The sequence below is a fragment of the Schistocerca serialis genome, chromosome 11 (assembly GCF_023864345.2).
Source record: "Schistocerca serialis cubense isolate TAMUIC-IGC-003099 chromosome 11, iqSchSeri2.2, whole genome shotgun sequence".
Taxonomy (NCBI): Eukaryota; Metazoa; Arthropoda; class Insecta; order Orthoptera; family Acrididae; genus Schistocerca; species Schistocerca serialis.
The window spans coordinates 132,112,361-132,126,896 of NC_064648.1; the positions used below are offsets into that span (position 1 = coordinate 132,112,361).

Below are 14,536 nucleotides of genomic sequence, written 5' to 3' on the forward strand. Positions count from 1 at the left end.
TTTTCCCTACGCAATACAAAGTATTGTGATTTTGCATTTGTGTGTCCATTTGAAAAACCCAGTAGTAATTTTATTTTATTACAGTGTTTACTGTCCTGTTATTGTTATTTAAGATCAATTTTAAGTTCCCACCAGGGTGGAGAAATGTGACAAGCATTTTTCAAGGTGTCTGTAGTTTTTCCAGAACTTGGAAAGTGACATTAAAACTTTCTGTATTTTTTTTTTTTTTTTTTTTTTTTTGTAACTTTAGTGCTTCAATAATTACATGCCAGTTTAAGTATGTGCATCTCTCAACTTATGAAAAAGAATCCAAATTGAAAGCTTCATAAACACCTGAGTTTTGGGCATTTATTTAGATATGTACTACTTTGCATTAACGTTCTTGCAGAACCCAGTTATCAGAATATCACTACATTTAAAATCCAATATAAAGAAATTTTTAGTCTGAGGACAAAAAGTTTTTGCAGAAGGTGTTATAAATATGACCAAACATGCAAAGTGTCATGAAAATCAGAGATGAGTGACATGACCTGCGTGATTTGACATGTAATGGCCCTGAATTTGTATTTTGTACACAGCTTTAGGCTCAGAATGTTGGTTTTCAACAAAATAACACTTTTCCTAATTCATCTCATCCTTCACATTTTTCCACAATTTGCACAACTGCAAAATATTACCTTATATAAGAATGTAATAATTTATGCCATCAATATCACAAAATATTTAGAAATGAAACAAAAAAAAAAAAAAAAAAAAAAAAAAAAAAAAAAAAAAAAAAAAAAATCAAAATTTGGTTTTATTGGACAAACATTATGATTACAGTTTTCATTAAAAACATGGTATACATCCAAAACACAAATTTCAGATGTTACACTGCTCATCTGTACAATTTATTATGGTGTGAGACATGCCACTTTATTTACAAAAACAAATACATTTGTAGTTTTTTAAGAGTTTATTTACACAAAAATAGTCTATAGTAATAAGTACAAAAAAATTCTTATGTGTTTAACAGTTACAAGATTATCAAATTTTAAATAGTAAGTACCACTTAGCTACATAAACCAAATCCACGTAAGCTTACAGAATGTACTTAGTCCCGTTGACTTCACTAGAGAAATCAAGTGACACCATGACCACACGAAGTTTTACTTCACAGACAAGACAATTTGCAATGTGAAGAAAATTTAATACAGATTCAGATTAATGAGCACAAACAGAACCTATGGATGTGACCCTTTTCCTTGCTGAGTCTGAATCCCAATACCAATGCAGTACAGAACAGTAACACAAAGCACTTCAAGTTAATTTGCTAGATATATACAAAATATGACTTTCCTATGTTTTGCCTGACACTCAATGCAAAGATGTGGTGTTTAGTGGTTGGATTTTTCTTTTCCTTGACCCTCCTTTTAAGTTGACTGTATGAGTGCCAATTTATGAAGTTCTACAAATTTCCAAGAGATGGAACAATCGTCATCCACAGTTAATGGGTTGGGTGCCAGTTTTTTAGAGTTGAAGGTAAAAACTATTAAGGATGCATTTCCCTTTTGGAAAAAGCTATTTACATTATTTCACTTGGACGCACTTGACACTTCTGTCTTAGGAACCAGGTTATCTAACTGTAGAAAATGGGAGTGCATTACTTCTTGTGGTGAAATGTTACATCATCTGTTGTTACGGAATCATTAAAACTTAACGGGGCACAAATTTTGGCAATATCCTTGCATGAAATTTTGTTGGTTCATATCTAATTCTTGTCTGTGGGGAATATATTATTTTTTATGTTGCGATGCGTACTACTAGCCAGCTGCATCTTGAAGGATAATTAAAGAATATCAATGTGTGTGTGTGTGTGTGTGTGTGTGTGTGTGTGTGTGTGAGATCCACAAGACTAAATGGTTGAGGAACTGCTTCTGGAAGTAGTCACACACACACACACACACACACACACACACACACACACACACACACACACACACACAAATGGTGTTGAAACATTACTGGATTTATGGTCTTAGCAATAGTTTTCTCTCTAACCTCATTCCAGACTGCCAGAAAAATCCTACCATTGAAACATATATCCCTGAGCCTGCACAGAAAGATACAACAATGCCATGGTGTCATATGCTTTAGAAATTGACTTTTGTACTGAATCAGTGCAAGTAGTAAGTTTGAGTATTTTGTGTGGAAACTGTAGTGGAACATAAACGAGTGCCAAACCCTCACTTGTTGCAAAAGAGACAAGAAAGCCCTGTAAACATTACTAATTTTTACATAAATCCTACATAAAATTTAGTTAGAATGGTCAGTCATTTTTCAGTAATGGGAAATGAACATGGCACATGTGCATATGTATCTGTTTCCTGTTACAATTACATACACACGTGTCCATCTGTTTTACATGAAAAGTGTTGTTGTTTAACTTCTGATCGAACATATATAAAAACAACACTTTTTAACATTAAACAGGTGCACACATGGGTCGCTAACTCTAATATGAAATAGGCACTTCTGCACAGGCGCCATGACATTTTCATTACCCATTACTGGAAAAGTACCATACTGAATTGTCAAACACTACATACAAAGTCTTAGCTATAGCATTAAGGAAACTCTCATGCCAACAGTGGTGACAGTTTTTACTCCTGTATATTTACATGTAGCTTTCTGTAAAATTTGATCAGATCTGCTTTTTAGGAACCATTCAGAGTTTTACGTCTCTTGTATCAACCTTCAGTAATGACCATTGGTACCACCTATTATGTATTTCTCCAATAACTCTGACAATGTTTGTAATAAAGTGTAATAATAATAATTATTATTATTGTTATAAGAAATAAAGAAGAGCTTTTTGGTACTTCCAGTCTTGCTTCATGCTACCAATACCATTTAACAAAAAAGTATCAGTAGCAGCACAATCAGCACACAGTTGGGTATCTACTTTAACTATTGATGGTAAAATGTATTTATGAGGGTATGGCAAGTTGTGTAACCATGACTTTCATTTTGGTTGGGAAGTTCTTCCAGTTTTAAATTTGCTGTACTACCGCATATTTTAATGTAAAACTGAAAAATCTCCCAATGTAAGTGATTGCTGTAGACACTTAACTCACCATACTCTGATCAATCCATTTCATTTTTAAATCTATATGAACATCCAGAAAAGCAAAAGGGCAAATACGTGTTTCACAAATTCTGCCTCCATTTAAATGAGTGTTCCTACATTTTTGAAGATGATGTCGCTGCTAAAGGAAGACGATTTTCTGTAGGGTTCGACAACCTTCCAATATGTTCCACATTTTTAAGTGCCTCTAACACTTTTTTATCGTGTCATTGTCACAACTGTATGTGAGAGTTATAATATTCCGACGTCTCTCTCTTGCCTCTCGAAACAGAGATGAAGGAGAAGCTGATGGTTCAGGAATGTTATGCTCTTCATTCATAGCATCATCACTGCTGGACTCATCTAATTAACGCAGTGCAGCATCAGTCTGTGAAATACAGCTGCCACTTGCACCATACCCATATGTCCTATCCAAACAAATTAACGGGCTATTTCTGTCCTTTTCATTTACTTTGTCAAAACCCCATTGAGGATAGAAAATAAAGATGGCACAAAAATGTTTACACATATATTTGTGCTTTTGGTAATCTTCACATGTACAACTTGGTTCCGCAAAGTTTACAGTATACCTAAGATCTTTTGAAGTGTCGCTTTTCACGGAAAAAACACCCTCACTTATTACTGACACCGACTCTTTACTGAAGCTTTCTTCTGCAGAAGAATATCGTTTCCACACGTGTGTGATATTTTCCTATGTCTTTCCATGCAAAAATGCAGGTACAACTTCATTGTTCTTTCTAATAACAGAATTCATTTGGCAATACTTTTTCATGAGGCCAGGAATGAAACTATTTACTAATACCTTAACAACTCCTGTTAATGTTTTGTCTGTGTCATAGTTCAGAAAAGACTTTTTGACCTTCTTGTTCATTGTTTCAGCACCGTTTGTGGTTCTAATATTGGCAAATATGCCAATATTCTCGAAAGCTCTCGCCCACTTTTCAGCAACTGAGAGCCATTGATTTTTAAAATAAATAAGTGGCTTGGGGTTCCTACGAAAAACCTCATGAGTCTCTAACATTTCAACATTGAGTCTGAACTGTTCCTCAGATGGAGACGCTGCAACATAGCGCCACAAGCTCCAGAACAGACTCCTTATCAGTTCCTACAGTTAGATTCCCTCCCTTTTTAACTCATCGCCCCCAAGCCTGTTCCCTGTGAAATGAACACAAGTACACTTTTGAAAATGGAAATATTTCTTTAACTGCTGCTATCTCGGACTCTGAGAAATCAGTAACCCAGTAGGTTGGGTTGAAGTCTGTATTCCACCTCTTGAAAACAAGTAGCGCTTCAGCAATTGACCTTGTATCTTCTACCTGAATAAAGAAAAAACCTACCACTAAACAGCATCTGTTTGCCTTTACTGTAACAAAAAATAAAGGAATGTCATATTTTGTTGTTTTGTAGGTGGCATCAAGCAAACATACATCTCCATATTTTTTTAACATATCCTTCTGCCATGCACTCTCGTAACAAAACAGCAATGGCTGTATTTCTCCATCAACATCTGAAAAAGGTCTGAAAAAAATATTGTCACCTCTATATTCTTTCTGCCACTCATTAATCTGCATTTGCAAAGCCTCTTGGTCAAACACACTTTTCTTCCATTTCTTAAGGGCCCTGTATACATGACTATATATTGTGAGATGTTTGGGGTAAAATGTAGTGTTCATATTATATGGCTTGTGTGGTCCAGTGAAGGTTATGTTCACAAATCTTTCAAGATGCAACTTTATTATTCTCACAGATGTAGTTCCATCTTCAACAACTTTTGCTATTTCCACAGCTAGCAAGGGATGTATGTCTCCACTTGCTTTTTATGCTTTCTGTGCTGTGGGTATGGTGGTCTGGTGGTGACGCCCTCACATAAAAGCGAAGAACACTTTCAGGCTTATTGGCTGCCTCCAAAGCCTGTTTTAAACTGTGGACAACCTTTAACACAAAAATTATTATAATTAACAAGAGACAACGCATTAAGTACAAATAGTTTGTGGAGCAATAGACTATTTCTAGAACAAATTACATAAAAACATCAAATTACAGAATAGAAACCACATACTTACTTTCTTTTTAATTTCACGATCATCTACTGATTGAACAGAATAGCCTGGATACACTTTAACACATTTAATTGAAAAAGTGGCAGGGCAATCGCTCTTTTTCGTATCCATAATCAACAATCTCTTTTTTGCTGGGTTAACATGGTCAGCCTGAAAGTATAAAGAATATTAAATATAACTTCAAATGCTACATCCAGAAGAGTCACATACAGGGTTTTCTCTAGGCCAAAATAATTTGAATTTTACAAGAAACCTAACCGTGAACCCTCGATTAAAAGGTACATAAAACTATATGAACAAAGTACTCTAAATCACAATCAATATTTAAATCTCAGACTTAAGTATTGTTGCCTAACACTTTTAAACTCACTGTACCAATGTACACACCAAATGTGATCTCTCCCCCCCCCCCCCCAAATGCAGTAAAAAGCTAATATTAAAATTACAAAATTGTAGAAAATATGAAACACATAACAAACTGTAACAAGAAAGGAAAAGAACACTGAAATATTCAAACAGTGACATCACACCCAATAGTACTACAGGATGGCAGATAAAAATAATAACATGATAAGACAGGAATATGAATCATCAGTGTAGAGGCTATGCTTTAAATGTTATGGCATGTACATAACCACTTCATAATTACTCATGGCATCGTTTTCTGGAGTACTGTACAGATGGTACAACCAATATTTAAGTTATGAAGTACGGATACAAAAAAAGAGTAGTGCTCTGTTCAAAACTGCTGAGAGTTCCATGCAAGTATATCTTTCGTACAGTGATCAAGGTTTAAAATGACAATACCTCAATCAGTTCTGCAGTTTACTTTCAAAGTGCAATAACCTGTAAGCCTTAAGGGCTCACTTTCACGATCTATGCTTCATAACACTTCATTTCATATAATCACTGTCATAATCACTGTATCACGTGTTTTGCATTGTACTTTACAAAACTTTTCGACAATTTAAGCAAAACAATTAGTAGGGTTTTTGCTACACCTATCAAGTTTTGGGAAGTGCAGTGCCTTTTGCTTAAAAGTTAGTGAAAATTTACCATAAAAACATTTGGCACCTCATATGGACTACACTGATGAAGGTATAACATGACTTGTTAAGATGTGTAATGCCTGTGATCCACTGTAGTTTCAAACTGTAATGTGAAATCTTTGTAATTACTGCAGAATCAAATACTTCCTACAGAACATCTTTCATACACAAAGATGAAATTAAATCCGACCAACACTAAAATCTTAAAAATCTAAGGCAAATGCCCAATTTGTGTCCTGCACACAGTTAAAGGCTGTAATAAGCTTCCACAATTAGACCAAAAATATTATTGTCATCAGGAGAGTTCCAAACTCTATTAAAGAGCTACTAAATATTATTGATCCAACTTGTGGTTAAGTATCACATTTAGTTCTGTTCAATAGAACAGTGTCAAACTATCCTAATAAACAACTGTTTTAAGCCAACATATGCTGAAAATACACTCCTGGAAATTGAAATAAGAACACCGTGAATTCATTGTCCCAGGAAGGGGAAACTTTATTGACACATTCCTGGGGTCAGATACATCACATGATCACACTGACAGAACCACAGGCACATAGACACAGGCAACAGAGCATGCACAATGTCGGCACTAGTACAGTGTATATCTACCTTTCGTAGAAATGCAGGCTGCTATTCTCCCATGGAGACGATCGTAGAGATGCTGGATATAGTCCTGTGGAACGGCTTGCCATGCCATTTCCACCTGGCGCCTCAGTTGGACCAGCGTTCGTGCTGGACGTGCAGACCGCGTGAGACAACGCTTCATCCAGTCCCAAACATGCTCAATGGGGGACAGATCCGGACATCTTGCTGACCAGGGTAGTTGACTTACACCTTCTAGAGCACGTTGGGTGGCACGGGATACATGTGGACGTGCATTGTCCTGTTGGAACAGCAAGTTCCCTTGCCGGTCTAGGGATGGTAGAACGATGGGTTCGATGACGGTTTGGATGTACCGTGCACTATTCAGTGTCCCCTCGACGATCACCAGTGGCGACTCTCATCGCTGAAGACGACACGTCTCCATTCGTCCCTCCATTCACGCCTGTCGCGACACCACTGGAGGCGGGCTGCACGATGTTGGGGCGTGAGCGGAAGACGGCCTAACGGTTTGCGGGACCGTAGCCCAGCTTCATGGAGACGGTTGCGAATGGTCCTCGCCGATACCCCAGGAGCAACAGTGTCCCTAATTTGCTGGGGAGTGGCGGTGCGGTCCCCTACGGCACTGCGTAGGATCCTACGGTCTTGGCGTGCATCCGTGTGTCGCTGCGGTCCGGTCCGGTCCTAGGTCGACGGGCACGTGCACCTTCCGCCGACCACTGGCGACAACATCGATGCACTGTGGAGACCTCACGCCCCACGTGTTGAGCAATTCGGCGGTACGTCCACCCGGCCTCCCGCATGCCCACTATACGCCCTCGCTCAAAGTCCGTCAACTGCACATACGGTTCACGTCCACGCTGTCGCGGCATGCTACCAGTGTTAAAGACCGCGATGGAGCTCCGTATGCCACGGCAAACTGGCTGACACTGACGGCGGCGGTGCACAAATGCTGCGCAGCTAGCGCCATTCGACGGCCAACACCGCGGTTCCTGGTGTATCCGCTGTGCCGTGCGTGTGATCATTGCTTGTACAGCCCTCTCGCAGTGTCCGGAGCAAGTATGGTGGGTCTGACACACCGGTGTCAATGTGTTCTTTTTTCCATTTCCAGGAGTGTATTTTCTGTAAGTGACTGTGCTTTTCATGTACCAGAAAGTAGACATTGGAGGAATCTTTTATTGAAAACACAGTAAAGAAATATGTTACAGCCTATTATCAGCCATTATTAGGCACATGAGCAACAGATGTGTAGCCATATATATTTATGCAACCATAAGCATCATATTTGTTTTAGTGACTCTCTCTCTCTCTCTCTCTCTCTCTCTCTCTCTCTCACACACACACACACACACACACACACACACACACACACACACACACACACACACACACACACGATTGCAAGAGTTCCATCCTACATGGACGGCCAACAAAATGAATTAGTATGGTGTAATGTAACAAAAAATCAGAAAGTTTGCATTATACAGAGATGTGGAATAGGAACTGGGATATTTCAGCCAGTATCTGCGTGCACAATGTGGGGTGAAGTGAAAGGAGTCTGAACTGAAGAAGTAAATGAGACAGAATCGAAAGTACAAAAACCCCTTCCCACTCATCACCCGAGTAGGGCCCTATTTACAGAAGGAACTGATAAGCTCTCTGGTGGCTAAATGGCCAGACTGCACAGAACAGACACTTTAGGCTGCTTCTTTCACCCCATGAAAAATAATATCCATATTTTAAAATATGGGACCTGATAAAACTTCTGACATCACTCTCTCTGCACACTACCACTGTCTACTACTAAGCAAGTTAGTATGACACCTCTCAACACCAATAGTCTTGATGATATAAGACACTGCCTCTGTTCATTATGGGCTTCCTTCTTAAATGCCAACAAAGATAATCGCATGTAATTATTATGAATCAACCCAGGTCACTAAGAGCAACTTTAGGTACATCAGAAATTGAAGCCTTCCAGTAATACTCTGGAAGGAACTTTAGCACAATTGTGAATTTTGAAGAAGCATTTCTCATAAACTATTGGAATTTTGAGTTCTTTTCCTGTGCTTGCAGAAAAATAATTATGAATTAAACATGGGCCCACCTTTTAGCATACACAATTATTGTTTTAATATCCAAACATTTATCACAACAGTTGTGGCACCTTCAATGGTTTATTTCTTGTTATCTACTTTCTGTGTGTCCTGCATCCCCCAACCAAAATGCTGGTGGTGGTGATGATTGGATTGTGGGGCACTCAAATGTGTGGTTATCAGTGCCCACACAAATTCCGAACCTTTGCTCAGCCCAATCACACCACTTTCAAGATGAAATGATGAGGACAACACAAACACCCAGTCTTCTCGAGGCAGGTGAACCAAAATGATACACATGTCTAAATTAATACACTTGTCTTTAGACCCATGGCTGATTTTGGTTTGTCAGTGACAGGAGATACACACAAAATAAATAAAAGAAACTGCTGAGGACACCACAACTATGGTGATACATATTTGGGTATTAAAGCAATACAATAATTGTACACTTTCAAAAAAGATGGACCTATCTTATGTGTAGTACCTCATCTTTTTCGTGTTCAAATGCCTTTCTAATCCAGAAGTTGTTTGTATTAGGCCTAGATCAGTTGCTAGAGAAGATGTGCAATACACTCACTACCTTTGTGATGGTGACTCTGAAGGTTTTAAGTGTTGAGGTTGCTAAACCATATGGTGAAACCAAAAAACTTGAATTTATAGGACACATGCAGAAGAGAATGGGAGCAAGACTTCAGGAACTCTGCAAGGACTTGCCAGGAAAAGAACACTCTGATAGTGGAGGGATTGGTAGACAAGGCAGACTCATGAAATCAGAAATACAGAATGAGGATGTGCATGAGAAACAGCAAAAATGTCGGTGAGGTGAGAAAAGAAATTTCAGCAACTCTTTTTCACTGAAGATCCACAGCAATAACTCTGCCAAAAAGGAAACACTTCATGGTGTTAGTATACTAACTGTGAAGCACATGGACAAAGACTTACACATGCATATCATGCCAGAAACTACTATGGTAGAACTAAAGCCAACATATGGAGATCTTTCAAATACTAAACTCCTGGAAAAATATTGACATGGCAAAACACAGAATGCAAATGAAAGCTTCAGTTGTTTCATTTGGGAATGCTTGCTAAAGACTATTTTCGTTGGCATATCAGCTCTTCAGATAGGTCTGAAGGACACAAATATGTTGGAACGACTTAGTAATGAGCAGATTAACAATGAGCAGACCAGGCATCAGAAATAGGGACAACATGAAAAGTGGGCTGCTACAAGTAGACAGGCAATGTGTTGCTGAAGCAGAAAAAGCTGCTGAAAGCCTGATAAAGGAGTCCACAACAAAAAAGAAAATTAAGAATGCTATATGAGATGAAAAGGAACTCAGAATCAACAAAATTATGGAGATGGAATGTTTTGACGTGTTATCATAAAGAAGAAAATGATAAATCTTCAGTTTCAATTTCACACAAACAATGTTTCTGCTTAATTAAGCATCTATCATCTCATCCACTATTACAATTATAAAAGCTAAATTTTGCATGAACAATTATATAGTACTTGGGTACAGAGTGAGTCATATTAATCAACAATGTATTAAATATTTTATCCTGGAAAATGTCATTTTTTTAAAGAGGGGGAAAACTGACTTCTAAAAATACTTTTTAAAGTTAAACAAAACAAAATATTGCAAGAAGTTAATAATTAAAAGAATACATGTATTTTGACCTTTATTTTGGATACTATGGAAGTACAGTGTGCCTAAAATAAAAATTGCATGTAATTAGGTACATAAGATGAAAATCCTTTTCATTCCACAGTTTCTAAATTTAGTCACATAGGGGTCACATTAAACTAATTAGGTGATTAAATTCTGGTTTCAATATCAATTTTTGGGATTGTTCTATTTCAAAATAATAGCAAAAAATACCAACCATGATGCCCCTAATTCATTAGTATTTATAGTAAATGAATATAGCGGAATTGTAGCCAAGTAATGTAGCTTAAGAGCATTAGCCCAGATGTACACGTGTGTGTGTGTGTGTGTGTGTGTGTGTGTGTGTGTGTGTGTGTGTACTTCAAAGGATCCCTACATTGGATAAACACGTATACAAATAAAAATAAGTGAAGACAATTTCATATAACTTACCAGGTGACTTGGAACAACAGTCTCCTTTTTACTGTAATATTAGGGGCCCAGGGTGCATTGTTGGTAGCTGGAATATTCCACCGAAAACGGATATCCCATAAATGGGATTTCAACTTTACCCTGAAATTGCTGGAAGAAGATTCGTGGGTTACCTGGAATAGAAACAAAAGTTTTCTAAGAAAGTTAACAGAAAATGCGACAACACTTATTTCAGTTACATGAAATACGTTGAGACACTAATTTACTTACTGGTGGCGGTTTCATGCAATTTTTGGCGATGGTGGCTGCTCCTTACCGAGTATGAATACCCTATGCACTTAAGACTATTCTGTAGTCTTTTGATCTCTTCCTTCGAATCACAGTAGCCACAGTATTTGCCGTCGTTACCAACGAGTTAAAATTTCATAGAGTGGCTATAGGTCCGCCATGTTTGAAGCAAATTGAAGTTCTGTCCGCCATGTTTTCTTTAGTCAAGGCCTTCGTCTGCTGTGTCCCGCCCCCTTCTAACTGCGTTTAACTTACGTGAAATAGCCCATACTAGCTTTATTTTTTCTAAAACAAGCTATAGACAGCAGTGATTTCTGTGTACACTGATAACAAAAAGTGATGTTTTTGTCGAAATATGGCTAAACTTTTCGATGTAGATAACACTACAAGATAAATCAAATAAATCCGTCCATCCACTATAACGTCACTTGTTGCCCATAATTTAATGCAATTAGAGCAGGTACCACCAGAATATTATGGTGAAACTTATAAACATGCTGTGGTTAACTATTAGAAACAGTAACTGGCGCAGAAATGAGATATTTTTGTCGCTATTTCAAAGTAAACAGTCAAAGCCTCAAGAACCACTACACTGTGAATGAGAATATTATTGAAATATGTGTTACAAGTAGTTAACACACGCATAGTAATTCAATAATAATAATAATAATAATAATAATCTACAAGAAAAGTAAAATAATTTATTTACATTTAATTTTTACAATGTTTTAACTGACATTCGAATTTTGTCAGTCTTTTCACTGCCCTTTAAATAAAATAAGCTTGGTGTATAGTTGTCTCACAGCTTTACCCCTCTGCTCAGAAGATTTTGAGTTGCATAAGTGATTTATTCGACATATAAAATAATGTTTGAGCAGCAGTTTTATCAGTTTAACATAATGGGTTTCTTCACCAAATTCAGTTTCTGTAAAAAGATGTTCATTTTTTATAAGTAAGGAGCCTCTCACCAATTGCAACACTTCTGTCTGGAACCTCAACAAAATGTTTTTCTGACATTTTTAGGATTATGTCATTATTTCTGAAAACCTTCTCAGCAACATTACAAAGTTTAACATCATTAGCTGGATTGATTAAACTGGTTTTCACATCTTTCACTGCAATCAATCCAGTTCTTTTAGCCTCAATAGAAGCAAAAATAACTTCTAAGCAGTCAGTACAGTTAATTTTATTGGTCACCTGTCTCACTATAGTTCCAGCTATGTACTCAATGACACATTCAGAGTACATATTCAGTGAGGCATAATCTGGCACATAATCATGGTCTACAGCTGCAGGGCTTACCTTAGCAAAAGGAAATGATGGAATGGTAGCAGGAGGTAGCATACTAGTATTTGATTCTTGGCAATTCCCATTTTGAGAACCTTCTATCTGTGCAATTAAGTATTTCCTGTATGCTGATCTAAACTGCACAACATTTGGGTTATTTCTGTTTCCTCCTCTACTACAAATGCTGGAGAAAAATAATTCCAAGTTATCTTGACTTGATCTATGGGTCAAAATATAATTGAGCTCTGCATTTTCTTTCCAAACATACAATTCTGCAATTTACCTTATGCTCATTAAATTCAGCATAAGTCCATGCAGAGGCATTTTTCTGTTAGACAGAAATAACTGGACTTCCATCAGAAATCTTTAAAGACTTGAAATAATTAATGTATCCATTGATCCTTTTAGAGATTGTGTCTCTGTTCCCTCTGAAAATTGGTGCCTTAGTGCCCTTGCCCATTGTGTGACAAGAATTTAATAAATCAATGGCACTGTCTAACATTTTGATATATTTAACTGTTGCCTCACACCCATAAAATTCTTTAATGCCTAAATCTTTGCAGAACAACATGGCATTTGCAACAGAATTGCTAAGGGTTTGTGCTGCCAAAGCCACTTTCATCTTTTGAGTATGGTACAGAATATGCTGCCTCCTAAGTTTGTTTCCAGCATGCAAACCTTCCCTTTCATGCAAGTCCACTAACTTTTAAAAATATTCCCATTTAATTATGTTATCACTGCGTGAAATGCTACCATCTAACAAAAAATTATTTTCTGCAAGTAAATTACGTGCCAGCTTTAGCATGTGAGCTGTGTCGAACATGCAAAATACCCTCATATCATTATTTGAAGGGTGGGGAAACCAACACTGTGCTCCCTGTTCATCACATCTGATCCCTAAATTTGCCAGTAAAGATCTATTTGTGGCACTACCATCGCAAACCATAGCTATTGTAGTAACATCAGTGTCTTCAAGTTTTTGGAGATACTGTTGTACCAAATTTAGCTTTACAGTAGAAGATAGGGCGTGAACTAAACAATAACCCACAGGAATTTTCCAATTTCTATTTAGCGCTGTGACCATGAACACAAGAGCCTCTTTTGCTGCCTCACTATCATCACTTTCTATGCCACCCTCAACAAAATCAACATAGACTCTTATTTTTTTCCCCATCGCAAACAAGGTCCTTCTTAATAGCCATCTCATCAAACATCAATGTTGCAAACATTTGGGTTGTGCATTTCTCAACTTCAGGGGCAATTTTAGTGAAACACTCCTCAGTAAAACCTGGATGGCCACCCACTGACATTGCCCAACGGCAAAGCGTTCTTGGGTGAGGTAATTTCACAAATTTTCGTAAGTATGTATATGCCTTGTCAGAATAAAAGTGTAGGGTCAGGGCAAATTTCCTTATTTGCTGAGAATAATGGCATACTTTACCACTGCACTGAAGTTCCAATAGCTCCTTCAACAAACCAACTACATGTTCACCGTTTAAAATATCAGAAACTGAACTACATAGCCTTCTTCTCAAACCAGCAACTAAAGTCTGTAACTAAGAACGTACAGTAAAATTAAATTACTGACTTCCTTTGTCCTAATGATGTCACATTAACAACACTCTTGCAAATAGTCGAAAGATTGCTTTTTGGGTTGTGGTCGTAATACTTTATCTTTTTTTTTGTAAATGTGGTGGAAAATTAAAGATAGTTGGTACTGCTTTTGACAAAAGGCGCCTCTGGACATTTGCGTGGTGCATATATTTCTCTTCAAAATGAGCTGAACAGAGGCAACTGGCTGTAGTAGAAAACCAGTTTTGTCACTTCATATTTATAACCCATCTTTTTGTAATCTCCTTATCTTTTAAAGGAAATCTGTAATCAACGATAAATAAATTACTTTGCTGCATTTGCCTTATGCATAATTATAGTTCCA

The 14,536-nt window shown here is 37.4% G+C and overlaps 1 protein-coding gene and 1 long non-coding RNA gene across 9 annotated transcripts in view; both read right to left on the reverse strand.

Moving 5' to 3' along the window:
- LOC126426899 (zinc finger protein 664-like) overlaps positions 1 to 14,536 on the reverse strand; it is a 290,556-nt gene that overhangs the window by 162,041 nt on the left and 113,979 nt on the right. The gene's annotated exons all lie outside the window — the stretch shown is intronic.
- On the reverse strand, positions 850 to 14,158 carry LOC126426904 (uncharacterized). 2 transcript variants are annotated; one of them, XR_007576456.1, is made up of 4 exons: positions 14,042 to 14,158; positions 11,047 to 11,198; positions 5,191 to 5,337; positions 850 to 5,059 (listed from the first exon to the last, which is right to left on the reverse strand). It is a non-coding gene; the product is annotated as an uncharacterized LOC126426904 (long non-coding RNA). The 2 variants fall into 2 exon arrangements; XR_007576455.1 differs by lacking the exon at positions 14,042 to 14,158 and adding an exon at positions 11,296 to 12,004.